Genomic DNA, 27,735 nt, shown 5'->3' on the forward strand with positions numbered 1-27,735 from the left:
AGAGTAGGAGAAGCATCTTAGGACATCTGTTGGGGGTACCCCAATGCAGGGGGCTGTAGGATGTTGTGGACTATCTGTAGCAGTCTCTTTAGCTGCAGTCCCTGCAGCTTTGTTCTATCAGAGATGTTGATTCTGATGCATTATGAGGCTGCACTTCTCAGGGTGCCTCCTTTCTTGTGCAACTGGCCAGCTTTAGCAGGCAAAAAATCTCCAGGACTGCCCTTTCAGCTCTTTCTCCCTACAATTCAGTATCTCGAGGTTCAACACAACTCAGATCGCTCTCCAGCTTGATGCTCTCTCACTCAGAGTGCAGCTCCTACGATTCCCACCCAAACACACCGAGCCCATGCACCTCTTCATCATCCTCAGTCCTGAAGACATCCCACCTGATCTCTGCAGTGCAGTAATGTATATAAGCCAGTAGAGGTCAACCTTTTAACATCCAATGCAAGCATTACACAATAACAAAAAATCTGTAGCAAATCTGCAAAGGAAAAGTCTGCACCTGATCATGTGGATTTTGGAACAGAATTTGGTGTGGATTTGCCATGGATTTCACCCTTGCATTGCAAAGGGTTAAATTCATGCTGAAATCTGCAACAAAGAATTAACATGGTTTCATATTTAAAATCCATAGGTATGTCAATTTCACACAGAATTATACTTTAAATGCTGTGGATTTTCAGTTGGAAATTTCCAGGACTTTTATACGCCATGCAAACATACCTTAAGGTAGAGGCTGAAGATTGTGCCCTTTATAACAGCAACTCTGCTCAGGACAGCGGGAAGTCGTCTTAGGACAGAAAGCATCCACCTTCTGCCAAACTGAGAAGAGAACCAGACTAAGAAGGAGTATGTAAGTTCCTCCTCATGCAGCAGTCAGCAAGGAGAAATTGAGAAAAGAAAGTGCCATGCTTTTCTGCTCCTTCTGCTTCCTTGCCTGTAGTGAGCTCTTTACTGATTGGTGGAGCAACAATCAGTCATTCTGCTGATGCACCAATCAGCTAGGACACAGAAGACCTGTACACAGCAGCCTGCAGAAGAGGAACAGGCATCATTACGCCCAGCTATCCATTTGCATGCTGTATAGTGTAAGGTAGTGACACACTACAGTGTGTGATGTTTGTTAGTGTTGTTCTCATGGGAAAGGGAACAGTGGTACCTGCACCATAGAGGTGACTGTTGAACAGCAGGAGAAGCCAGTCAGCCTTGTCACAGACATTGTTGAGATTTTTTTTCCTTCTAGTGTTAATAATGTAATACATGGGCCTTCTTGAAACACCTGAAGTGGGAACAAACTGATCATCCAGCAAAATCCATTCTTTGCCTCACCAATTCAACATCAAAGGAGGGTGTGATATAGAGATTGGTGGGGCGTCAGCCATTTTGCTGTGTGTGTCATCCATTTTCTGCAGAATTAGATTGCATTGGTAGTTTTCAGTTGACCTTTCATCCATTTTCTCACTCTTGCCTGTTAAATACTCACATTAAGAAAGGCAACTGGGCTCACCTTACCTTGGATAAGAGCTGTGATGTAAATAAGCCCTTCTTTTCTTCTTTGCTCCTGTCTCCACCTGTCTGTTTGGTTTAGAATTAGCATGAGGATACCAAATTGTGTGACCATTTACTTGTTAATGAAGTCTAAGGAAAATCATTCACCTAGGAGCTGGTTTCTCACAGACGTTCTGGATCCGACATGCAAATTAGGGAAAAATCTTTTAATAAGGATATGAATTATATTTTTAGAATCGGGTGGTCCAGCTGGACAAACCACATCTAAACTCATTGGGGTTCGGGGCCCAGAACACCCCCAAATAGCGTACCCGCATACTTGGGTGTAATTTACGGGTCGCGTTTCGTATCGCTAAATAGCTAAAATCATGACCGGAAATATTGCAGACATATATTCCCGATCAGACTATCTCCTGCAGAGATAAGTATTTAGCACTGCTAGTAATTTTTCTAGAATACATCTGCAATTTATCAGTTGAACCTTATCTGTTTTAAAATGAACCATAACTCTGAAAATTGGGTTTCAGCTTCCCTGTGTTAAAAGCTGGTGGTGGCAGCGAGTGTGTGCAGGTGAAAAGTGCTGGAGGAATTTAGACTGGATCAGGGGGTGAATTGAACTTTTGATTCTGCGTCCAGAATCCTGAGAAAGCTGAGTACAATTCCACCTGTATTCTAACGACTCCGCGCTTGCAACCCCACTAGAGTGATCGATTTAGGCTCTGTCATAACAAGCGGTCATAGCTCAGAGTAGTCAGTCCATGACAAACTAGCAATAGATGTGGGATTGATCGGGTCCCCCCTCTCCCTTCCTGACAGAAGGATTTTGTGGATTGTACAACACTCTAGAGAAACCCCCCTTATGTTCCTGGGGCTTCTCTGAGCCACTGTGGGGAAACATTTTAATTTCAACTGACTGAGGTCTGGAGGCCTGGGCCTCTGAGCTATATGCTCTGTGTCGGCATCATCACCTGTGTCTAACACTGGACACCTCCTTTTGCCTCTGAAGCTCCCCCGCTTATCATTTTATCTGCAGTCTGCTGCCTGGAATGGCGGAAGTCGGACCTTTGGTAGGCCACTTGCTGGTATGGGGCATCTGTTCAGGGGTGTTACCTCTTCTGTGTGAGTGCTCTCCCTGGGCTTCTGAGTTGTACAGATGACTCCTTCAACCTCTGTGGCTTTGCTACTTCTCCTCTTGCCGTGAACCCACTGTCTGGATAGGTGGAATCTGATTCTGACTGCTCTAGTTAGGCCCTGCTCCTCTCGCTGAGGTATAACAGCCCCTCGGAGGTATCTCTGGCCCAGCGACAGCAGGAAATGTCTTTCCTCTTGCTGGGGACAAAGTGTCACTGCCGCGTAGCCCACTGAGGCCTACTCTACAGTCCCTCAATTTTCCATGTCTGAGCAGTGTGCAGAGACTTGGGCCTAATCAAGATGAATGGTTCCTGACTCCTCTGACTAATGCTGAACCACTCGCCATAATCTTTGAAAATTTCTAGAGAACAGGAGAAATCCCAGAAAATTGGAAAAGGGCAAATGTCCCTATCTTTAAAAATGTGAGGAAGGTAGATCCAGGAAACTACAGGCCTGTGAGCCTGATTTCTATACCAGGAAAGATCTTTGAACAAATTATTAAACAGCATGTATGCAAGAACTTGGATGAGAATGATCTAATTATCCAGAGCCAGTATGGGTTTGTAACAAGCAAGCTATGCCAGATGAATCTAATTCCTTTCTATGACAGAATCAGCAACTGAGTTAATCAGGAAAATTCGATAAATATAGTATATTTTGACTTTAGTAAAGCATTTGACAAAGTATGTCATACAATACTTATTGGGGGAAAAAATGAACAAATATGGGATTGATCAAGTAACTGTTAAGTGGATTTACATCTAGCTGAATGATTGTACTCAAAGAGTGGTCATAAATGGTTGCACATCCAATTGGAAGAATGTGTCAAGTAGGGTACCACTAAACCCAGTGTTGTTCAACATTTTTTTAAGTGATCTGAAGGAGGGAATTGAGGGGAAACTGATCAGCTTTGCAGACAACACACAGCTAGGAGGGATAACTAACACTAGAGAAGAGAGAGGATTCAAATAGATCTAGAAAAGCTTGAACAGTGGGCGGTGACTAACAGAATGGTATTTAACAAGAGAAATGCAAAGTCCTACATCTGGGCAAGAAAATGAAAAAAGCAGATATGGAATGGGAGGAATTGAGATAAGCAGCAGCACATGTGAAAAAGACTTGGGTATAGTAAGAGATAGTAAAATGAATATGAGTCAACAATGTGAAGCAGCAGCAAAAAAGGCAAACACAATTCTGGTATGCATTAAGAGAAGCATAGAGTCTAAATCGCATGACAAAATGATACCCCTCTACTCTTCCTTAGTCAGACCTCATCTGGAATACTGTGTCCAGCTCTGGGCACCCCACTTTAAAAAAAAACAGACAAACTGGAGCAAGTTCACAGAAGAATTACCAAGATGGTGAGTGGTCTGCAAATCATGTCCTATGAGACATGGTTCAAATATCTAGGAATGTTTAGCTTGAAAAACAGAAGGCTGAGAGGAGACTTAATAGCTGTCTACAAATATCTGAAGGGCTGTCACAGTGCATAGGGATTAGCCCTACTCTCATTTGCACAAGGAAAGGGATTATTTAGTGAATCCTGCGTCGAGCAGAGGTTTAGACCCAATGACCATGGATGTCTCTTCCAATTCTACTATTCTATGACTACTTAGTTGCTACTTCTACTACAGATGCTGAATAAAAAGCATTTATTTGGCTTAAGGGAGAAGACCCTCCAACTCCCCTTAGACAACTCTAACCAGCAATATTTTACAATTAAGCAAAAGGACACCAGTTGCTTTTGGAGGATTGTCTCAGCTATTTAAAGGAACAGCAATAATAAAGCTACTTTACACGAAATACCATCTACTGGTACCTACGATCTCATATAGTGATCAAAATTTTTTTTCCTCAGAGACTACATCACCCTGAGCTAGCCCACAGGAAACCCACCGAATATCACCTCAATTACATATCTCTTCCCAGGTCTGGATGATTGACCTAGTCTAATTTAATGACTTTAAAACCTTTTTACCTAAAACCACAGGAAATGTTCTTTATAACTACAGATCTAATTCAAAATGGGCAAACCAGGCAAAGATAAAAATACAGACTTAACAGGCACACTGAAACCTCATTTCTGAAAAAAAAAACATCTCTCTCTGTCTGCACAAAGATTTAAAATACCACAGGATGCCTTTAGAGATGAGCGAGCACCAAAATGCTCGGGTGCTCGTTACTCGAGACGAACTTTTCGCGATGCTCGAGGGTTCGTTTCGAATAACGAACCCCAATGAAGTCAATGGGCGACCCGAGCATTTTGGTATATCGCCGATGCTCGCTAAGGTTTTCATTTGTGAAAATCTGGGCAATTCAAGAAAGTGATGGGAACGACACAGCAATGGATATGGCAGGCGAGGGGCTACATGTTGGGCTGCATCTCAAGTTCCCAGGTCCCACTATTAAGCCACAATAGCGGCAAGAGTGCCCCCCCCAACAACTTTTACTTCTGAAACGCCCTCATTAGCAATGGATACCTTAGCTAAGCACCACACTACCTCCAACAAAGCACAATCACTGCCTGCATGACACTCCGCTGCCACTTCTCCTGGGTTACATGCTGCCCAACCCCCCCTGCACGACCCAGTGTCCACAGCGCACACCAAATTGTCCCTGCGCAGCCTTCAGCTGCCCTCATGCCACGCCACACTCATGTCTATTTATAAGTGCGTCTGCCAGAGGAACCGCAGGCACACACTGCAGAGGGTTGGCACGGCTAGGCAGCGACCGTCTTTAAAAGGGGCGGGGCGATAGTCCACAATGCTGTACAGAAACAATGAGAAATCCAATCCTGTGCCACCTCCATCTGGAGCTGGACACGTGGGCATAGCAATGGGGAACCTATGTGCCACACACTATTCATTCTGTCAAGGTGTCTGCATGCCCCAGTCAGACCGCGTTTTTTTATAAATAGTCACAGGCAGGTACAACTCCGCAATGGGAATTCCGTGTGCACCCACAGCATGGGTGGCTCCCTGGAACCCACCGGTGGTACATAAAAATATCCCATTGCATTGCCCATCACAGCTGAGGTAATAAATTCATGTTTAATGCAGCTGGGCTTCGGCCCACACTGCATGCCCCAGTCAGACTGGGGTTCTTTAGAAGTGGAAACAGATGCATTTACAACTCCCTGTGGACCCACGGCATGGGTGGCTCCCTGGAACCCACCGGCGGTACATAAAAATATCCCATTGCATTGCCCATCACAGCTGAGGTAATAATGTCATGTTTAATGCAGGTGGGCTTCGGCCCACACTGCATGCTCCAGTCAGACTGGGGTTCTTTAGAAGTGGACACAGATGCATTTACAACTCCCTGTGGACCCACGGCATGGGTGGCTCCCTGGAACCCACCGGCGGTACATAAAAATATCCCATTGCATTGCCCATCACAGCTGAGGTAATAATGTCATGTTTAATGCAGGTGGGCTTCGGCCCACACTGCATGCTCCAGTCAGACTGGGGTTCTTTAGAAGTGGACACAGATGCATTTACAACTCCCTGTGGACCCACAGCATGGGTGGCTCCCTGGAACCCACCGGCGGTACATAAAAATATCCCATTGCATTGCCCATCACAGCTGAGGTTACATCAGCTGTAATGCAGGTGGGCAAAAAATTAATTGGATTACACTGTAGGCGAGGGCCCACAAAAATTGTTGTACCAACAGTACTAATGTACCTGAGAAAAATTGCCCATGCCCAACCGAAAGGGCAGGTGAAACACATTAATCGCTTTGGTTAATGTGGCTTAATTGGTAACTAGGCCTGGAGGCAGCTCAGTTAAAATAAAAATTGGTTCAGGTGAAAGTTTCAACGCTTTAATGAGCATTGAAACGTATAAAAATTGTTTAGAAAAATTATATGACTGAGCCTTGTGGGCCTAAGAAAAATTGCACGTTCAGCGTGATTACGTCAGGTTTCAGGAGGAGGAGCAGGAGGAGGAGGATGAATATTATACACAGATTGATGAAGCAAAAAGGTCCCCGTTTTGGATGGTGATAGAGAACGATGCTTCCATCCGCGGGTGCAGCCTACGTATTGTTTATGTATCGCTGCTGTCCGCTGGTGGAGAAGAGAAGTCTGGGGAAATCCAGGCTTTGTTCATCTTGATGAGTGTTAGCCTGTCGGCACTGTCGGTTGACAGGTGGGTACGCTTATCCGTGATGATTCCCCCAGCCACACTAAACACACTCTCTGACAAGACGCTAGCCGCAGGACAAGCAAGCACCTCCAGGGCATACAGCGCGAGTTCAGGCCACGTGTCCAGCTTCAACACCCAGTAGTTGTAGGGGGCAGAGGCGTCACCGAGGACGGTCGTGCAACACATGGCTGTCCTCACTAGGAAGATCACTTTCAGGATCCTCCTCCTCCTCCTCCTCCTCCTCTGGCCATACACGCTGAAAGGATGACAGGCAAGCTGCATCTGTACCCTCAGCAGTGGGCCAAGCTGTCTCTTCCCCCTCCTCCTCATGCTCCTCCCCCTCCTCCTCCTCCTCCTCTGACCATACACGGTGAAAGGATGACAGGCAAGCAGCATCTGTCCCCTCAGCAGTGGGCCAAGCTGTCTCTTCCCCCTCCTCCTCATGCTCCTCCCCCTCCTCCTCAACGCGCTGAGATATAGACATGAGGTTGCTCTGACTATCCAGCGACATACTGTCTTCCCCCACCTCCGTTTCTGATTCCAAAGCGTCTGCCTTTATGCTTTGCAGGGAACTTCTCAAGAGGCATAGCAGAGAAATGGTGACGCTAATGATTGCAGCATCCCCGCTCACCATCTGGGTAGACTCCTCAAAGTTTCCAAGGACCTGGCAGATGGCTGCCAACAAGGCCCACTCTTCTGTAAATAATTGAGGAGGCTGACTCCCACTGCGCCGCCCATGTTGGAGTTAGTATTCCACTATAGCTCTACGCTGCTCATAGAGTCTGGCCAACATGTGGAGCGTAGAGTTCCACTGTGTGGGCACGTCGCACAGCAGTCGGTGCACTGGCAGATTAAACTGATGTTGCAGTGTCCGCAGGGTGGCAGCGTGCGTGTGGGATTTGCGGAAATGTGCGCAGACCTGGCGCACCTTTCCGAGCAGGTATGACAAGTGGGGGTAGCTTTTCAGAAAGCGCTGAACCACCAAATTAAAGACATGGGCCAGGCATGGCACGTGCGTGAGGCTGCTGAGCTGCAGAGCCACCACCAGGTTACGGCCGTTGTCACACACGACCATGCCCGGTTGGAGGCTCAGCGGCGCAAGCCAGCGGTCGGTCTGCTCTGTCAGACCCTGCAGCAGTTCGTGGGCCGTGTGCCTCTTCTCTCCTAAGCTGAGTAGTTTCAGCACGGCCTGCTGACGCTTGCCCACCGCTGTGCTGCCACGCGCCTGACACCGACTGCTGGCGACGTGCTGCTGCTGCTGACACATCTTGATTGCGAGACAGAGGTTGTGTAGGAGCAGGGGGAGGGTGGTTTAGTGGAGGAAGCATACACCCCAGCAGATACCACCACCGAGCTGGGGCACGCAATTCGGGGGGTGGGTAGGACGTGAGCGGTCCCAGGCTCTGACTCTGTCCCAGCCTTCACTAAATTCACCCAATGTGCCATCAGGGAGATATAGTGGCCCTGCCCGCCTGTGCTTGTCCACGTGTCTGTTGTTAAGTGGACCTTGGCAGTAACCGCGTTGGTGAGGGCGAGTACTATGTTGCGGGAGACGTGGTCGTGCAGGCCTGGGACGGCACATCGGGAAAAGTAGTGGCGACTGGGAACCGAGTAGCGCGGGGCCGCCGCCGCCATCATGCTTTTGAAAGCCTCCGTTTCCACAAGCCTATACGGCAGCATCTCTAGGCTGATCAATTTTGCAATGTGCACGTTTAACGCCTGAGCGTGCGGGTGCGTGGCGTCGTACTTGCGCTTGCGCTCAAACAGTGGTGCTAGCGACGTCTGGACGCTACGCTGAGAGACATTGCTGGATGGGGCCGAGGACAGCGGAGGTGAGGGTGTGGGTGCAGGCCAGGAGACGGTACTGCCTGTGTCCTCAGAGGGGGGTTGGATCTCAGTGGCAGGTTGGGGCACAGGGGGAGAGGCAGTGGTGCAAACCGGAGGCGGTGAACAGGCATCGTCCCGCCTTGTGGGGTGCTTGGCCATCATATGCCTGCGCATGCTGGTGGTGGTGCCTCCCCAGCTGATCTTGGCGCGACAAAGGTTGTACACCACTGTTCGTCGGTCGTCAGGCGTCTCTGTGAAAAACTGCCACACCGTAGAGCACCTTGACCTCTGCAGGGTGGCATGGCGCGAGGGGGCGCTTTGGGAACCAGTTGGTGGATTATTCGGTCTGGCCCTGCCTCTACCCCTGGCCACCGCACTGGCTCGGCCTGTGCCCACACCCTGACTTGGGCCTCCGCGTCCTCGCCCGCGTCCACGTCCTATAGGCCTACCCCTACCCCTCAGCATGGTGTATTACCAGTAGTGCAGGAACAGAACGCTGTAATTAAATGTGCTGCTTATTGGCCTGTGGTTTTAGGCTGACTTCGTTTACGGAGAGCCAGGAAATAATTTGGCGCAAGCCTGCTGTAACACTTAGCTGGCTGCGTATGATTTTGTAGAACTACTACACCCAGCACACACGAACCCAGAACACTGAGCACAGTGACAGGCAGGCCAAATAGATTTTTTGCCCAATATTTTTTAGAAAAGGCCCACTGCGTATATTCAATCAATAATATATGTCTTCTGTCCCTGGAGTGTGTCACAGAACTGCAGAGTGTTGCACTGTTATTAACTGCAACAGAGCGCTGATTTCAGAGCCAGGAAATAATTTGGTGCAAGCCTGCTGTAACACTTAGCTGGCTGCGTATGATTTTGTAGAACTACTACACCCAGCACACACGGACACAGAACACTGAGCACAGTGACAGGCAGGCCAAATAAATTTTTTTCCAATATTTTTTAGAAAAGGCCCACTGCGTATATTCAATCAATAATATATGTCTTCTGTCCCTGGAGTGTGTCACAGAACTGCAGAGTGTTGCACTGTTATTAACTGCAACAGAGCGGTGATTTCAGAGCCAGGAAATAATTTGGCGCAAGCCTGCTGTAACACTTAGCTGGCTGCGTATGATTTTGTAGAACTACTACACCCAGCACACACGGACCCAGAACACTGAGCACAGTGACAGGCAGGCCAAATAAATTTTTTTCCAATATTTTTTAGAAAAGGCCCACTGCGTATATTCAATCAATAATATATGTCTTCTGTCCCTGCCTCCACAATTCTGTCCCTGGAGTATTACTGCAGGGTGCAATGCTCTGCACGGCCGATATACCAAAAAAAAAAAATGTGCAACACTGCAAAAAGCAGCCTTCACACTACTGCACACAGTTAGATGTGGCCCTAAGAAGGACCGTTGGGGTTCTTGAAGCCTACACTAACTCCTAACACTCTCCCTACAGCAGCTCCAACACGATAGCACTGTCCCTCAGCTATGTCACAACGCATCTGAGGCGAGCCGCGGGAGGGGCCGATTTCTATACTCGGGTGACACCTGATCTCGCCAGCCACTCACTGCAGGGGGGTGGTATAGGGCTTCAACGTCGCAGGGGGAAGTTGTAATGCCTTCCCTGTCTTTCAATTGGCCAGAAAAGCGCGCTAACGTCTCAGAGATGAAAGTGAAAGTGTCAGGGAAAATTTTTTGAGTACAGCACCAATCAGGCCCACCCCACTTGCCCCGCTGCTGGCGGTAAAGAAGAAAACACCACACGGAGGTCTGGTATAGTTCCTCACACGGGGACATGACTGCGCACTTTATTACAGATTACATGGGATCTTATACCCTTTGGTCTCATCACTAGGAATGGGTGATGGGCTCATTGGCTCAAATTCACTGCATAACCATATATGTAAAGTCCGGATTTCCAGCCTGAGACAGTGAAAGTTCAGATGCATAGTTGAACCGTCTTCATCTAGATATGGCGCTTCTGGGAAAACGGCCAAGTACACGGCCTTGTGTCTGGTTCTTCTTTGCTGTGTTTAAAATACATTTTGTCTTCGTCTGGCAAGGCCTTTGGAATATCTGGTATAAGGCGAAGTATTAAGTTTTTCATAGAGTTAGTACATATGAGAATAAAGTTAGTATACATATAAAAAGAAAGGCACATAACTATATCTATATAAATGTATATATTCCAGTGTTTTCTTTTCTACCTACAAGGATATATATATTTCCTTCTCAAACCCCCCTAAAAACTTAATACGGAGATCAAGCACCAGACCTTGCACTCTTCCTCGGTCGCCTCTCCCTTGTGTCAGGGTTTCCCCACTGCCCGTAAGTCCCTACTCCTAGGAGGGGGATCCCTACCTCACCTCAGAAGGAGGCCATGGATTCGCTGGGCTCATTTCCAGGCATCCATACCCTCTATCTGTACAAGTTAACAACCCACAGGGTGTGCCCTCGCTCGAACCTAAGGTCTTCTGCACTATCCCTAGGCAAATGGGAATTCCACTGACAGTCCATCTTATGAGACCGGGGAGGCGCAGTACTAGTCCATCTCTCCATTCTTCTGGTAACGTACGTGGTTGGCACTATCGGAACTGGCTCTTCATCCTTTTCAAACAAGGGAAATGTTGGTGTCACATTATCCAGTCCCTTACTCATACTCTGTTTGATCAAAGGGATAATACACATACAGGAAATTACATACGCCACCTCTTTCTGCTAAAATCATATCCAGGGCCACTCTATTTTGGAACGTCATGGATGCAGTGGGCCCTAACTGGTCAGCTAACCCTTGTAAAGCATCCCTGGTGTAGTTTACAAACCTCTGCTGATTGTAATAGATATAATTCATCCAATCTACATTCTTATTAACAGTGACAATAGCAAATAAGGACTCAAAACCTGCTTTAACCTGATCTCTAGAATTAAATTCATCTGGCACCCCCCTTGGCACTCCTATTGCATCTATGTATACATGTGGATCAAAGTTACCACCTGGAGCGTCAACTTCTCTCTTAGCATGATGCGTTGTTGGATTCTCACCCTCAGTGTAGTCTTCATATTGCACATTTGATTGTATTAATTTGTTCTGAAACAGGGGGCTAGTGTACAGTAGTCAAAGGTGTGTGTTAGAGAAATTGTACCACATTATAGCATGTAAAGGATATGCAGGATCATGAGTTTTTTCAGTGCGAAGTGTGGATCCCAGTGGGCTTTCCTTCGAGCTTGACTGCAGTTGGGGTGGTAAGCAACATCTGGTAAGGACCTTTAAACAGGGTCTCTCTCTCAAACTTTTTCACATAGACCCTGTCACCTGGTTTCAGATTGTGACACTCATCTGTAGGACCTGGGAGAAAAGCAGAGACTACAGAATGCATTATTGACAATTCCTTGGAGAGGCCTATGACAAAATTAACAAGAAAATCATTTCCCAAGCTCAGCTACTGTGGCATGTACCCTCCGGAGAAAAAGAAAAACTAATGAAAGACACTCAATTCAAGATTTGCCCATTTTCTTCATTGCCTTTTGTATCTACTTTCCCCCTACTCCACGGATGGTAGGGTGTGTGAAAAGCCTGGAATATACCTGTGACGGCACTCTGCCCCCCCGAGCGCCAGATGGGGTGCCCTGATCTTCCCGCACCCCACTGTCCCTGCCTACTTGCCTCGGCCCTGGCTAACCCCAGGCGGACAACTGGACGACGGTCCCTGCCCTGGCTAGGGACCTGGCGACTGACAAGAAGCAAGCTACCTAATGGGGGGAACAGAGTGCCGACAGGGGAGGCAGATGGAACCGACCAACAAAACTACCAAGCTGGAGATGGAGCTCACAGGCAAACTGACAGGATACTGGATAGCAACTAGTGCTGACTGGGCCAGACTAAACTAGAGGCTAACAGAACCGACAAGAGCAGACAGAACAAAGGGAACCAGAGGGAGCTGACCGGGAACTAGGGACTGGCTGAGGAAACCGCAGACAGACTGGCTAGGTGCAAGCAGAACCAATAACTGGCAGTGAGCTCACTTCACTGCCAGTCTTTTAACCACAAGGTTCCGCCCAGGGCCGGAGAGTGGGAGGAGCCAAGAAGAATGGAGGAGTACGGGAGGCACCCTACGGGCGGACACGCCCACGCCGCCGCCCACCGGCCGCCCCAAGCTGCTGAGATAACCTCGACACAGGGCTCCAGCCCGCCGGAGCCGACGCCAGAGCGACGCGCGCCGACCGCGGGACCCCGTGCCGCGCTGTATGGTAACAATACCCAAAACAGACATGATGTGTTGCATTATTTTACCTGTGAAGTGTGTACCTTTGTTTGACTCAATCACTTCCGGTACCCCGTATCTGCGGATTACCTCATTCATGAGCTTCTGTGCAGTTACCTGCTTATTTACTTTGGTAACAGAGTAGGTCTTTCCAACCTGAAAAGAAATCAACAACAACAAGCACATATTCATACTTCCCAACAAGGGGGAGCTGAGTGTAGCCAATCTGCAATCCCTGAAATACATAGAGTGGTCTAGGCAAGTGTTATGCGGCAAATTTACTTCTGCCCTGTTGCTTACGGCAAAGATCATGCAAAATTGGACAAATGATGCAGCAGCTACAGAAAACCCAGGAGCAACTCGTCCTTGTTCAAGCATCGACATCATTGCTGCTTTAAGAGGTGCGTCTTTCCGTGTGTCAGCTGGGCCATCATGGGGCACAGGGATCGTGGTGGGCAAGTGCTGTTGACTGTTCGCCATACACCGCCCCTTTTTAGTCCATTTTTCCTTTTCTTCCTTGCTGGCTTGTAACTGTAAAGTCTTTAGCATATCAAAGTCCCAAGTTTTTATCAAAGTCCAAAGTTTTTATCAAAGTCCAAAGTTTTTATCAAAGTCCAAAGTTTTTATCAAAATCCAAAGTTTTTATCAAAATCCAAAGTTTTTATCAAAGTCCAAAGTTTTTATCAAAGTCCAAAGTTTAGTCAAATTCTTCTTTTCTTCTTTTCTTCCACGGCTTGAGGGCCGCTGCTTTTGCTGTGTGGTCTGTGATGGCGTTGCCTCTTGCTTCTCCGGTGTAGGAATTGGTGTGAGCTCTCTACTTTGTCAGGTAGAAGTAGAACCTCCATTGGCTGGAATCAACACGTGATGGGGCGGAGCTACGCGATGATGCGTACAAGGGGGCGGAGCCAAAATGCTGATGCTGCCGAGCGGAGCCGAAGGGAGAAGACGGATCTGCGCAAGCGCGTCTAAAAAAGCAAGAAGACACCGAACTTAGACGGAACCATGGCGACGGGGACGCTAGCAATGGAGCAGGTAAGTGAATAACTTCTGTATGGCTCATATTTAATGCACGATGTATATTACAAAGTGCATTAATATGGCCATACAGAAGTGTATAACCCCACTTGATTTCGCGAGACAACCCCTTTAATTAAATTCATTTCAAGCCTCCATTCCATTTAAGCAAGCAGATATTTTCCAGGGTCATTATTTCATTCTCTCTGCTTTGTTATTGCTTGACCTTGAAAACGAGACACAGACTGCAGCTTTAAGTAAACAAGCCTTCTCCTCTAAAAGCAAGCTCAGTTAACCGTTTGCACATACAGTAAATACATATATACACACATATACATCTATATCTATTATCTATCTTGTATTATACACCTTTAAACAAATAATGTGTACATACTTAACTTTCTCTGACTGTCTCTCTCTCCTCCTCACTCCAGCACTTTCTAGCAAACCTTGATCTTTCAAGGCACGCTTCTTGGTCCTAAAGACTTCCTAGTCACCATCATCTACCGTGCGGGTCCTTGTTACACATTTTCATAAGTTTTCTTACATTTTACAGATTGGAACTCTTGTCTCTCCTACTGTCTCTCCTCCATCAATTGATCCGCACGGCGGCAGCCCTTGAGGGGCTCTGTCTTCTTTAATAAGATCTTACGCATATTAGAACAACAACAACAATAATAATAATAACACGCTCCATAGAGTGCATCCTTCTGACCCGAATTGTCAGCCCCTTATATATGGCAAAACAACAGAAGGCATCTTCTTCTATGGAACCAGTCCCAAAGAGTGCATCCCTCTCCTCAGCTAAACCATCAACAACTTAACTAAACTAAAACCGAGGGTCTCTTCTTCTGTGGGACCTATCTCACAGAGTGTATCCCTCTCTGCTAAACCATCAATAACTAACTAAACTAAAACCGAGGGTCTCTTCTTCTGTGGAACCTATCTCACAGAGTGTATCCCTCTCTGCTAAACCATTAACAACTAAAACAACCGAGGGTTCCTTCTTCTATGGGACCTGTCTCACAGAGTACATCCCTCTCCTCAGCTAAACCATTAACAACTAAAACAACCGAGGGTTCCTTCTTCTGTGAGACCAAATGAAAAGAAAGAGAAAAAAATTCTGCAGATACAACAAACAACCTTCACTATTGCTAAAACGCTACGGACTTCAGAGTACAAATAGACTACAGACTAGTTTCTGGGTGAGTGATTGGTGCGCATATCACGGTCAGTGGTCCATGACGGCAAACCCGAAGCCCACACGAGTTACCGTGTAGAACTCTTAACCCAACCCGTCCGGTCACAAAACACAGATAGTCCCTCCTGCTGCAAGACTCGCAGTGTAAAACACAACATAAATATATGCTGGTCTTACCTGGAGTTCTGTGAGTTGATCAGGCTCGGTTTGCAGCAGGACGGCTTCCCCGTGGCGTGGATCTGGACGGACAGGGCTGCACGGCTCCGGTTTTGTCGCCCCAGTTGGTTGCGCCAATTGTCAGGGAAAATTTCTTGAGTACAGCACCAATCAGGCCCACCCCACTTGCCCCTCTGCCGGCGGTAAAGAAGAAAACACCACACGGAGGTCTGGTATAGTTCCTCACACGGGGACATGACTGCGCACTTTATTACAGATTACATGGGATCTTATACCCTTTGGTCTCATCACTAGGAATGGGTGATGGGCTCATTGGCTCAAATTCACTGCATAACCATATATGGAAAGTCCGGATTTCCGGCCTGAGACAGTGAAAGTTCAGATGCATAGTTGAACCGTCTTCATCTAGATATGGCGCTTCTGGGAAAATGGCCAAGTACACGGCCTTGTGTCTGGTTCTTCTTTGCTGTGTTTAAAATACATTTTGTCTTCGTCTGGCAAGGCCTTTGGAATATCTGGTATAAGGCGAAGTATTAAGTTTTTCATAGAGTTAGTACATATGAGAATAAAGTTAGTATACATATAAAAAGAAAGGCACATAACTATATCTATATAAATGTATATATTCCAGTGGGTTTTTTTCTACCTACAAGGATATATATATTTCCTTCTCAAAAGTAACCAGAACATCGCGTGGTGCTCGTTACGAGTAACGAGCATCTCGAACACGCTAATACTCAAACGAGTATCAAGCTCGGACGAGTACGTTCGCTCATCTCTAGATGCCTTATCTGAACAGAACCTTGATGACTCTGACACAGACTATACATCCAACACATAAGATCCTACTGAAAACCAAGACCACATCCTAATCTCTTGCACTTTTTTTTTTTAAAGAGATCTTGACACAGTCCCTCATCCCTGTGATGAAAGAACTTGCTTATATAAAATCAGATGTAAAACAAATTGGCCAAATAGTAAAGGCATTAGAGAATACACACTGCAAAATTCTTCAACATAGTGAAGCTATCAACAAGACCACATAAATCAAGCCCTACATAAACAGAAACAGAAAAGAAAAACATTAGATTCCATGGGCTTCCAGAATCAATAGCAAACAAAGCACTGAAATCTTCTGCTTTTTCAATCCCTTCTGGTGAACACAAGAGCTGAAACAGTCATCTCTGAACACATTAGAGAGATCTACAACTCATACCCATCACTACATGATGTTTTTGTGGCCTTCTAAATTACGTAGACACAGCCGCCATTTTGGAAAAAGTAAGAGAATCCCAAGAAATCTTCTTTATAGGCAACAAATTTTTATTATTCCAGGACATAGCATCAAGCACACTGGCCAAAAGACACATTTTAAAAACATTTAAAGATGCCCTGTGTTAAAAAAAAATTCCTGTAAGATGGTCCTTTCTTTTTGGCCTGGCAACCTCCAAATACCTTCAGAAAGCCTGGAAGAAAGTTTGTATTTTCCCTATTGAAATACCATTGAAATTGGTTACCTGTCCAGCTTACCAACAAATTTCCATCTCTTCCTCAGTTAGAAAACTGGAAATTGCATACTAAAACCAAATAATCTAAAAACAAATATACATTAACATTTATTAATTTTTAATTTTGTGGCTCCTTCTCTTCCCTTGATGTTCCTGGAGAATCACCTTAACATGATACACATCTACTTAAAACATTGAAAACAATGAATCTCTTCCTATAACAGAGGAGAGCTAACATAAGTTCAGTACAATACCTGCACGTATCCTAGACCCCCTACACCCTACCTAACCTCTCCCTCTTCCCTTTCCCACTCCCCTTACATACTGAGATTTTGTTGGTTTGCCCAATTTAGTACCTTGCAAATTTTGCTTAGATCTGTAGCACTTTTAATATTATTTCAGTTACAATATTTCCCTCTCTGTGGTTTTCAAATCTTTACAGGGCACATTTACCACCCCACGCTATACACAAGCACATGTGGGCCACTCGTATGATATCATCATTTCCTTCAACAATTTGTTGTGCATAAACCTTTAATTTCACATGTCTGTACTTGCACCTGCTTGAGTATCCTCTTATATACCAACCCGCAACTTTTAGTGAAGTACTTTGTAAATAGTTTATTTACAAAATTATTTAAACCTAAGTGTTTGTCTCCTTAAAGTGGTGCCTCTAGTGGAGACTTTAAGCAGAAAACTTTCTTAGTATTCACAAAAACAAAATGTACCTATTTTAATGTTAGAGGATTAAATACCCCTAAAAAAAACAAGTATTTACACTACTAAAAAACTTTAACCTAAAGGCTTAAACATATGGGCGTGATTTTGTCCTGTTTTGCAGCTATGACAGTCAGTGGCCGCATAACGAGATGTTACGAAACCATTGATTTCCATGGTTTAACTTTCACTACCGGTATTCTCGTTGAAGAATAGTACAGGTGAGAAAAGATAGGATTTGCCCTATCTTTCTTGCTTGTAGTTAACACTTTCTCCCATGTACTGTTAACTACATGCGAGAAAGATAGGGCAGAATGTATCTTCCCACTTTTTTTTCAAACTCGTGGAATAGTGCGAGTTTGAAAGGTAATAAAGAAAAAAATATCTTTACCTTGTTCTTGTACAACTACACTCCATAGCGGCAAGCATAGTTGCACATACACCCATGTGAAAAAGCCCTGAGGTACTGTTCTTCCAGGAAACATACTTCAGACCCAACCACATACTTAAACTTCCAACATATACTCACTCTAAATGGTTTCATAGCACTTATACCTCTGCTTCTATTTGGAAAAATACCCCTTTTTGAAATTCAATCTACATTTCAAACCCAGAGGGCCAATATATCTTTTTAAAATGCCCTATTGGTCACACTAAAAGCTCTTTTGCAAACCTCCGTGCATTGAATCAAACCCAAGTAACCTGGTTATGCAAGACACTTGAGAAATTCATGGCATTTGCTGAGAGCTTGATTATAGTGGCAGGCAACCTAAACTTGGCCCTTGCTCCCATATTAAATACCACCTCTCATACTTCTGCTATTTCCCAAAAACATGGAGCCGCAGCTGCTGCTGGTGGCTGTATTGAAGGCAATGGTCTGCCGGCATCCCTTAATTGTTTTTCAGAGAAGAGCTTTAAATATAAGCTCTTCCCTGAAAAATCATCCCTTTTAGTGTAAATCACTTCAGGGGTGCCAACAGACCATTGTCGTCAATAGAGCCGCCGGCAGCAGCCGCAGCTTTATTGAAGGCAATGCGTGCATTCCCTAAGGTGCATGTATGTCCTATCTTTACAGGTGCACACCTGTAAAAGATGGACATGTGAACACACCATAGGGAAAGCAGTGGTTGTAATAGACGCATATTTTTGTGCGCGCATATGCACGCACATAAACACGTTTTTGTGAAGGTGCCCTTAAAAACATTATTTCTAACTGTTATCATAGAGACTCATGGAGGTTCTTGAATCCTGAAATCAGAAATTACACCTATTTCTAGCAACTTGACTTCTCATTCCATAGGGTCAATGACCTTTTTATCTCTGAAAAGTTTATTCAAGCTATTGTTAGCTCTGATATAAGCTTAATAACAATTTCTGACCACGCATGAGTCTCATTGACTGTCTCCATTCAAAGCCTCCCAGACAGAGAGTTGAAGTGGCGACTAAATAATACACTTATTGAAGATGAGAGACATGCTCTCTCCCTCTCAGAGAAATTGTCAGGATTCTTTCGCTTTAATGACAAACCAGAAATCTCTTGGTTTAGTAATCACACGAAGCATACGAACAAGAGGAACTGATAGGGCTAGTAATGAGATTTAAAAAGCAGAGACATGTGGAAATTAACTCTCTCAAATCCCTAGCACAAAGAATCTACACAAAAAATCTATAAGGGCTTAGTCACACGGGCGCATTGGCACTCGTACATGGGCACCAATGCGATTGTGGGACTGAGCCCTTACTGCAGGGAGAAGACGGGCGTACTTCAAGACAGACGACTCCCCGCAGCGCTGAAGAAAGAACACATGAACGGCAATGAAGCCGGTCACATGTTCTTTCTTCCAGCGCTGCAGAGAGACGTCTGTCCTGAAGTACGTCCGTCTTCATCCTGCAGTAACACGGGCGCTGATGCGCCCATGTGACTAAGCCCTAAATCTCAATTTACAAGCTGACCTTCAAAAAATTAAACTAAAAGATCTCTTACATGCGAGAGCAGCTTAAAAACTCTTTTTTTCTAAATTCAAAATATATGCACATGTAGACAAAGGCTCTAAAACCATCTAAACTGATTAAGAAACAAAAAGAAAAGGCATTCATTCACAAAATTAAATCCTTTTAGGTAAACTTAAGAGCGATTTACACGGGACGATTACTGCTCAAAATTCTGTCAAATTAAGAAATTTAAGAGATAATCACCCAGTGTAAATGCAAAAAAAAGTTTACTATTCATTCACTGTTAATTATAGCTGATTTTCAGTCAGCTGGTTTGTGGGATTGTTTCTGCGTGTAAATTCTTTCCACTCACGCTTCACATAGAATATAAAGCACTGAGCAAGAAGCCCACAGTCCAGTGGTGAAGTCGGCCTGTCTAAACGTTCTGCATGAGCGCTAACAACCTTAGCAGTAATGTCAACGCTCGTGCAGTCGTTTACCACAACCACTGTAAGACATCACCAATGAGTTCCAAGCCTACTATTAGACTTCGTACAATCTGGCAAATAACTTACCTACCTACTATAGTACAGCCTCCCTCCCGGACAACTCCTTTTTAGATTCCCTATCATTCCCTAGACTCACAGAAGAGGATGAACATTAATTGCTTCAGTCATTCACAGAATCTGAAGTAATGAAAGTTCTCTCAACCATCCCCAATGGAAAGCCCAGGACCAGATGGTTTGCCCATAAACTATTATAAGAAATTCTCTAAAGTCCTACTCCCACTATTTGTCAATCTTTGTAATTCATTATTAGCAGGTATACTACTTCCCAAGCAGTCTCTGGAGGCCTTGAACACCGTTATTCCTAAAGAAGGCAAAAATCCAGAGCTTTCCAGCTACTATAAACCTATTTCTCTATTTAAACTAATCACTGAGGCAGAAATTGTCTATAAATATTAAACTAGAAGCCCATCACAGTTATAGACACCTTAAAACCTAAATTTATTGATCCTCTTAAAATCAAGGGCTGACAAGACCAGACTATAACAACAAACAGCAAAAACACACATACGTTAGTATGTATAATTCTTCACTCTGATAACTGACTAGTACCTAAAGGCTTGTGCGGGACGTGGTAATTTGACAGTACTTCATTGGAGTCACCAAGGAAACGATTATGATGAGTCAAAGTGAGCAATAATTGATCACATAAGCCCTTATGTGCAGTTCTAGCCTAAACGATCGGAAGACATATATAAGATAAATATATGTCAACTCCTACTAGTGTGACAGTCTATCAGGTACAGATTGACAGAAAGAGATAGGAGAGGGGTTTTTCACACTTCTTGCTACAGAAGAATATAATAAAATAACTTGTTGATTATTTAAATTATAATAGCTCAAAGAATAATAGTTGGTTCATAGAATTTGTAGTTTTAGATATTTTATCGGTTCAAATCCAATTCAATCGGTTCTCGGTTCTAATTCAATTCAATCGGTTTGACGCGTTTTGTGTCTCATTGGGACAGCTCATCGGATACCTAATTGTGAAATCGCCAACTAAATAAGATATTCATAGAGATGTGCATTAATGCGTTGATGCATAATACCACTGCGCTGTATCCTGGATACTTAATGGCTATAGTTCAAAAAGAAGCTGCGAATTAGCCTTAATTAGCTAGTGGGCTAATAAGCACTCAGTGTCAGGAGGCTTCCTGGCTCAGATAATTATGAGCCACAAGGCTACCAGAGTGAGTATTGCAAATAGTCTTTGATGGCTTGTGAGAAGAACCATATGCAAACTGAACCCTTAAAATGATTGAATGAGGTAACACCTACTAGAGGAGAAAAAAAAAGGTAGTTATTACCAACAAAAACATACAATAGAATTTTTGTGGGGTATTTATTAGAGATGAGCGAGCACCAAAATGCTCGGGTGCTCGTTACTCGAGTCGAACTTTCAGTGATGCTCGAGAGTTCGTTTTGAGTAACGAACCCCATTGAAGTCAATGGGCGACTCGAGCATTTTTGTATATTGCCGATGCTCGCTAAGGTTTTCATTTGTGAAAACCTGGGAAATTCAAGAAAGTGATGGGAACGACACAGAAACGGATAGGGCAGGCGAGGGGCTACATGTTGGGCTGCATCTCAAGTTCCAAGGTCCCACTATTAAGCCACAATAGTGGCAAGAGTGAGACACCCCCCCCCCCCGCACTGTCAGCATAAGGATCATTCTCCTCTGCCACAGCTGTAACAGCTGTGGCAGAGAAGAATGATGTTATCCCATTGAATTCAATGGAGCCGGCAATACAGCTGGCTCCATTGAAAGCAATGGGCTGCCGGTGATCGCGGGATGAATTGTCGGGAAGGGCTTAAATATATAAGCCCTTCCCTGCAATTCATCCAGAAATGTGTAAAAATAAAAAAAATATATATACTCACCTTGTCCCGGCAGAACGATGTTAACCCATTGAATTCAATGGAGCCGGCAATACAGCTGGCTCCATTGAAAGCAATGGGCTGCCGGCGATCGCGGGATGAATTGTCGGGAAGGGGTTAAATATATAAGCCCTTCCCTGCAATTCATCCAGAAATGTGTAAAAATAAAAAATATATATATATACTCACCTGGTCCCGGCAGACAGAGTTCAGTGTGGCCAGCGGCAGTCCTCCTGAACTGCTCTGAACAGCTGTGAGTAGTATTCAGCAGCCGGGGGTTTAAAATCCCCGCCTGCTGAATGAGCTGCCTCTAATTGGTCACAGCCTGACCAATCAGAGGCAGATTCCACTCACACACCCATTATTCATGAATTTATGAATGGGTGAGTGACTGCTGCCTCTCATCTGATTGGTCCCGCTGAGCCCATCAGAGGCAGCAGTCACACACCCATTCAGGCTGTGACCAATTAGAGGCAGCTCATTCAGCAGGCGGGGATTTTAAATCCCCGGCTGCTGAATACTACTCACAGCTGTTCAGAGCAGTTCAGGAGGACTGCCGCTGGCCGCGCTGAACTCCGTCTTCCGGGACCAGGTGAGTATGTGTGTGTGTGTGTATGTGTATATATATATATATATATATATATATTATATTTTTTTCTTTTTTTTTTTTTTTTGGATGAATTGCAGGGAAGGGCCTATATATTTAACCCCTTCCTGACAATTCATCCCGTGATCGCCGGCAGCCCATTGCTTTTAATGGAGCCGGCTGTATTGCCGGCTCCATTGAATTCAATGGGCTAACATCGTTCTTCCGGGACAAGGTGAGTATATATATATATATATTTATTTTTTTTTACACATTTCTGGATGGATTGCAGGGAAGGGCTTATATATTTAAGCCCTTCCCGACAATCCATCCCGCACTCGCCAGCTGTATTGCCGGCTCCATTGAATTCAATGGTCAGTGCTCGTTTAATCAAGACGAGTACCGCGTGGTGCTCGTCTCGAGTAACGAGCATCTCGAGCACCCTAATACTCGAACGAACATCAAGCTCGGACGAGTATGCTCGCTCAACTCTAGTATTTATCAAGCATAAAAAAGTTGCACACCACATTTGCGTAATAATTTGTTAATTTTTGCCCTTTTTACACTTCGTCACTTTTCCAAAGGGGTGAGAAAAGTGAACCTGGTTTAGGAGATGAGGCAAGGTATCTGTGGTGTGACAGATTTACTATAACTTACAGCAGGAATTGGTTAACATTGTGTAAGTCTCCATAGGCTCATAGCTGGCATTAATTTGAACTCCTGATGCACTGACAGTCAAAGATGTTCCAGACCTATGAGGAGGTGTGTGCCTCGTAATAAAATTTGGTGCATCTTTCTTCAGTGCACTGATGTTTAAGTTTGGTATATGATCATCAGTCTTTAGTAAATGCTTCCAATATTTGCTGTAAATATATGAATGTTAAGAAGATTGAGTAGGTACTTAGCAGTTACACAGCACAATGATTTCAATAAAACTCTAGCTATATGAACAAACCATTGTACCTACAGGATTTCATAACTAACTGAAATGTAAAAGCATATATATCAATTATTTTGACTTTATGGTTAACACCTACTAAAGTGATTATTCTTATTCTTTTCCCTAAATTTAAGATAAAAATAATTAAATATAAAATTGTAACCCCCTAAAGGTAAATTAAGGAATAGTAAATACTGATGAGAATACGTCTTTAGATCTAAATCACTTTCTTCTTTACAGTTCTCACATATCCTTCAGAGATAGCCTATGGGAATTTTGATATTTAATGCTATTTGAAGTTCACTCTTAAAAGGTAATGATGACTTTCAGTTGATTTTAACACAATTTGTTTGTAACTGTATCCTACTTCTATTTAAAATTACAAGATCAAATAATTAAAATGTTGATGTGTACACACTTGATGTGAGTCAGACTAAATGTAGAAAAACATACTCTAGCAAAAATAGGTCATTGATATGTTCAGTTACAACTGACAGTCTAAACAACAAGCGTAATGAATAAAACAGACGCTGTATATCATTAGATAGCAGTCAACAGATCTATAATTATAATCAGGGAATCAAAACTTTGTATTTTGGTTATTGATTCTTTAGTAATGTTGTGCCAGCTGATGAACCATCTACAATGCTTGGCACAACATAACATAATGCACATATACAGATACAGTCAAACCTCTAGTTTTGTTGGTAATCCATCTAAAAGCAATCTGCCAAACTTGAAATCAATGACACTTGAGGTAATTATTTCCATAGGAATCATTGTAAATCCAATTAATTTGTTCTATACATTCCAAAAAACACACCAAACTCCAATAAATAGAGAATAAATATGTTTTGTTAATACCAAAAAAGCAGCCTAATGTAGAGCTGTGTGTTATCTGTGATGTTACATATGCAGGTAGCATCAATACTCAGCTTTTAGGTACCATTGGGGTCCCCACCGCTGCTTTTGGAGCTTCTGGACGGCTGACGTGCGGTTGTCAAGCCAGCAAAGCATCTATTGCTAGTGACGGGGATTGATATTCCCACCTCCCAGCAAGAGATTGCTCTGATTGGCTGAATTGGCTGCGTGAAAGCCCTCTCAGCCAATCACAGCCAGCTGGCGAAATTAGAAGCAGCCAGTGAAACTAAAGGCAAATTTCTTACTTGAAAAAAATCAACAAAACTGGAAATCGGCAAAACTAGAAGACAACAAAACTAGAGATTTGACTGTATATGTTTAAGCTTTTTGTGTTTTGGTGTTGTACTTTATGCTTTATTTTAGTGATTATAACTGATCTCATTGAATGATATATGTGTCATTAAAGTGTGTGTACCATATTTATTATGCAATCGAGACATAGTTTTTGTACATACAAAGACTAATACATTGGAGATTTTGTTTTGAGATGTAATAATAATAGCAATCTAATATTTTACAGTATATTATCCTTAACATATTTTCTGTTATTTATTTTCAGTTTAATTTTATACAGTTCAGTGTAGAAATATATTCATACTTGGAAACTGTCAGCATGATGCTGTTTTTAATATGTTGTTATGCACATAAGATAGCTGGTGGCTAAATGCTCATTATCTGACTGCTATTTCTGCATTGATAGTCCAAGCATACATGATTACTTCAAGAAGAAAAGAGGAATAAGCCACTGCCAAACAGAAAGAATTAGGCATGTTACAATCCAGTATGTCCGATCCCTATTTTTCCTGACATTTGCCATCAGGGGACAATTATGAAGCCTCAATAGGCATTATATTTTCAGACTACCTTATTAATTAGGCAGGTTTATCTAATGTTTATATGCAGCTTGAGTCTTATTGGGTGATTAACATTTTAACGCTGCCTGTAGCTGTTCACATTGACAATTGAATTTCATGAATTATGTACCTTGAAATGTAGGATTGTTTTGACTGCACAAAAGCCAGAATTCTGTAAAACATAAACCATAAGATTTGTCAGCACCAAGCATCCTGGGCAGCAACTCTCTTGTTTCTACATTGCAATAGAAGTGAACAACAGAGAGTCAATGATGACATGTTACAAATGTACTTAATCTACCTCCTACATGCCTCCACATGGATCAACACCTGTTGTATGTTTGGATATTAACTGTAGAAGAACCTATGAACATTTACTGAACAATGATTAGAATGGACTTTGTATATTGTCTATTCATATATAAAGATGTATTGATGAAATGAAGCCTTGAAAATGTTGTACATATTTGCATTGAATTACATGTTAAAAATGTGTTCAGGTTTTTATTATCTAGCTAGAATGGAAATATTAAAAAACGTGAAGCTTCACTTTAAGAACAACATCTTGTAGCAACATAAAAACCACATTAAAAAATCCACAAACTGTGTTATATTTAGAACCACTTAATTTTCACAACTACAAGTTGCATAATCACTTCCTAAGAAACATTTTTCTGTGTTATCTCATTATACTCAAAGCAAAATATTTACATTACATTATCATCAGACTGCTATGAAAAACCTATACTTTCATGATTCTACAGTCACTTAATTAGGTTTGTTCCATAAAATTCCCATCTTCTGTGTAAGCCTTATTATATTCATTCTTTGTAATTCTTTCAATGTGATACAAATGTAGCATTTAGTAAAGATGTTGGAGAACCATAAAAAGGATATTGATAGTAAATTTCTTCCTTGCTTTGTTACAGTATGTTTTCCGCTTTGAATCATAAGATGCTTGTCAAGACTACATAAGCACTTTTTAGCAAGACATATTTTACAAGTCTCAGATCCTATAACTTGAAAGGAGCATTTGTAGTGCTGTCTCAGCTGGGTGCAAAAAAAGAGCATTTCAGGTAATGAGATCAGAGAAGGATATCATTTTCCCAGGCAGCCTGTATAAAATTTGGGATCAAGCAAGTCATTTCCAGATGAGGTTTAAATGTATGCAACTGTGACACAGATGCTACGCACATACCATTTTGTGAATGTGATGGATGATCATTTTAGAGCTAGACAATGCCATTTTCAACAGCTCATTCTGTCAGTTATAGTCTGCAGACTTACCATGATATTATCATCAGCAAAAGGGGCAATTTACTCGCTCTCATTTTGTCTATTTAAAAATTCATAGAAACTAGGATGTCATTGTAAAAACACAATGCTGTTTGGACAATAGTTCAAACTGACAGCAGTTGAAAAGTCCATGCATTTTGCTTTTTACTTGACTTTTTAAAACATTTACTGAAGTGTTTGGTAAACTTCATGAATTTGCATAGAAACATTTACAGAAACTTACAGCCATAATATTTTTTTACTTTGTTGCACTTTCCCATGTTTTTCTGTTTTCAGTTTTTTAGTCTCTGTTTTGAGCTTGTACAGAGGTACAAGGACTGTCTGTAGCTGTATACAGCAAAACTATAAGCACTCTATGTAATTTCATAGATTCAAGCTTTATATCATTTTTTTTATATAAACTTTTATTGTATCGAAAGTCACAAAAACTGTATATCCAGCAATTACATCTTAGTAGTAGGATATCATCAATGTATGATTACACCACTTGATTTGCAAGACTTTAATATATCAGTACGATACATTTTGTTTATTAAAGTAAAGTAAGGAGAAAAGCGGCGAAAGATCGGATTTAGTGATGGAGAAACGCGTTAAGAATAGAGGGGGGAGAAAAGAGAAAAGAATAATTATAAAGGAGCATAGAAGTTTAACTTAATATTTAACACAAATCAGAACAAAATATTTGACATCACGACAGGAATATTTTATTCCAAGGATTCCACATAGTTTCATAGTTGACTATAGCACGATTTCTAAAAGGAAAAATGTTCTCATAAATGCTATGCTCTGATATCATTCATATAACATATTTCACTGAAGAGGATTCACTAGTTCTCCACTACCTAGTTAGCAGTACTTTTGCTACCATCAAAATATGGCTAACCAGTCTTCTATTTTTGGAGTTTTTTTTTCCGCAGATCTAGAAGTAACAAATATATATCTGGGTTTTTTGGAATCAGTTGTTCTACTAGTTTGTTTAATATATTATAGATTTCTTTCCAACTTGAAATCAGTGGGCAAGACCAGAATATATGTGTAAGCGAACCTTCTTGGCCGCAGTTTCTCCAACAAGAGACATCTGGGATTAGGTGCCTAATTTTAGTTTGTAAGGGAGTAAAATACCATCCTGTTAACACCTTCATATGTACTTCTATCAAACTTGCGGATCTAGAGGCTTGCTTTACCCATCTGAAGGATTTCAACCAATCTTCCAATGAGACTTTTGAGCCCAAATCTCTCTCCCAATTCAAAAGATGG

The 27,735-nt window shown here is 43.0% G+C and overlaps 1 long non-coding RNA gene across 2 annotated transcripts in view; it reads left to right on the plus strand.

The window, feature by feature from the left end:
* The window catches only part of LOC136572977 (uncharacterized), a 220,993-nt gene that overhangs the window by 61,456 nt on the left and 131,802 nt on the right, over positions 1-27,735 (plus strand). Inside the window, exons 2-3 of one of the 2 annotated variants that reach the window (XR_010785835.1) lie at positions 23,648-23,720; positions 25,029-25,074. The exons of the other annotated variant lie outside the window; for it this stretch is intronic. This is a non-coding gene — a long non-coding RNA (uncharacterized lncRNA). Of the gene's footprint in view, positions 1-23,647; positions 23,721-25,028; positions 25,075-27,735 lie in introns of those variants that run through there. 2 annotated transcript variants of the gene reach the window in all.

The sequence above is a fragment of the Eleutherodactylus coqui genome, chromosome 7, assembly GCF_035609145.1.
Source record: "Eleutherodactylus coqui strain aEleCoq1 chromosome 7, aEleCoq1.hap1, whole genome shotgun sequence".
NCBI classification, from domain to species: domain Eukaryota; kingdom Metazoa; phylum Chordata; class Amphibia; order Anura; family Eleutherodactylidae; genus Eleutherodactylus; species Eleutherodactylus coqui.